Raw genomic sequence first — 1,845 nt, forward strand, 5'->3', positions numbered from 1 at the left:
AGCGTTCAGTAACTGTAAAATTTACAGCTGTAGTCTGTAGCGACCACAAAGCACCTCAAGATATATTCAGAGCTGTATGCAACTACTGCAGTTGTAATCAGTGAACACACTGAGCTCGTAAATCTAACTGGCTTGTCTTTCTTTTGATGAAAGTAAAATTATGCCTGTGCACACCACACAAGGTCAAACAGATGCAGCTTGTCATTTACTGCTAGTTAAATGTTTCATATTACGATGAGGAGTGCATGCATGCATGCCTATGAACGAAGGTGCTCTGTATACAAAGACATGTATAATACTACAGAGACCTGAGGGAATGAAAGCAGTTGCACAGAAACTTTGCGCACAAAAGCCAGTTTAGTATAGGGGTTAATGGACTAGGATTGGGGAAACTCAGTTTCAAATCCCCACTCAACCACAAAGCTTACTTTCTCTCAGACTAACGCTCCTCAAAAGGCTGCTGTTGAGGGAGGGAAGAACATTTACACTGCACCCTGAACTCCACGGGAAGGGAAAGATTCCTCAAGAAAGTGTTAACTTATTATCGAGTCCTATTAGTGGAGGCCGGAGATACCCAATATCAGAGCTGGGCGGCTACAATTTTCTAATACATTTATTGGTGAATCTTTCTATGAACTGGTTGAAGTAGTTCCTGCTAGGCTAGAAAGCCAAGGATACTTCCTGTGAGTCCAAACACTGGTGTGATGGACACTGGAGTCTCAGTTGCAGAAAAAGGCCACCTACTTTATTTAATTTGACAATTTTTGTGCTGCCTGTCTAGGAACCACAGCCCAAGGAAGGGTACAAATAAAAATAATTTAAAAAGTGCCCTCAGACAAATTGTTCTAACTGTACGCCCTTGTGCCAAAGGAAGGATGGGACTATAAAACAAACTCGGATTATCAAACAAGAAACTATCATTTTTCTATGTGGAAGAATGCACATGTACACCTTTAGTAACTTGGGGAAAAATCAGTGAATACTTTGGTAGATAGAAGTAGTTACATACCTCAGGAGTCAACTTGGCTATGGAGGTAAAAAGCATGGATACAATCTGCAACAGAAACAAAATCTTAATTTGAGAGGTCAATGATTAGATAACCCTTGAATTGGTTTTCCAGTTCAGTTCCCAGTATGAACAGAATCTACAACAGCAGAGACTTACATGTTCTGCGAGCCTGTTGTTGTACCGACAGAGGCTGAAAATAAGATTGCAGGTTTGCCTGATGTTAATTCCATCACGGATATGTTGAAACAGGAAAGGAAAACCCTGGAATATGCACAAAGATGTTGTTGCAGCAAATGTCTCAAAAAATACACATTACAAAACAGTCAGGTATATTTTATTATATATGTCCAGATAATGTTACCTTGCCTCCCGTTAATGCTGCCATGTCATTTTGGGATAAAGTCAAATGCCTAAAATATACAAAATGGGACAAATTCATTTCTACAATCAAGAAAAAACAGAGATGCTTTCCTTTTTTAAAACTTGTAAAGGTTAATGGATTGTTAGAAATAACCTAAAATACCACCATTAGTACTACTAGAATGCTAATGTTCAATGAATAGCTTAAGATGTCATTACACATACGATGGGCGGAAAAAACCTTAACATGAAATAAAAACAGAAAGAAAAAAAGAACATACAAAAAATACCATCACTAGCGTCAGATTGGCTTGGATCCTATGTCTCCACTGCACTAATGTGGAGCTTTCTCCTGACATACTTCTGCCAGAAGAAAGGCTTCTTCTCTGGATACAATCTTTAGAAACTACTTCTAAATAACCCAGTCTTTAGGGTTAACATTTGGTCAATTTAACCTATTAAAAATCCCCCCCCCC

The 1,845-nt window shown here is 38.7% G+C and overlaps 1 long non-coding RNA gene across 1 annotated transcript; it reads right to left on the bottom strand.

Annotated features, from left to right (window-relative positions):
* Positions 1-1,008: 1,008 nt before the first annotated feature.
* On the bottom strand, positions 1,009-1,417 carry LOC107125162. The gene is made up of 3 exons (XR_001483021.1): positions 1,371-1,417; positions 1,166-1,270; positions 1,009-1,054 (listed from the first exon to the last, which is right to left on the bottom strand). It is a non-coding gene; the product is annotated as an uncharacterized LOC107125162 (long non-coding RNA).
* Positions 1,418-1,845: the final 428 nt, after the last annotated feature.

Source organism: Gekko japonicus, unplaced genomic scaffold (genome assembly GCF_001447785.1).
Source record: "Gekko japonicus isolate JY-2015 unplaced genomic scaffold, Gekko_japonicus_V1.1 scaffold18883, whole genome shotgun sequence".
Classification (NCBI taxonomy): domain Eukaryota; kingdom Metazoa; phylum Chordata; class Lepidosauria; order Squamata; family Gekkonidae; genus Gekko; species Gekko japonicus.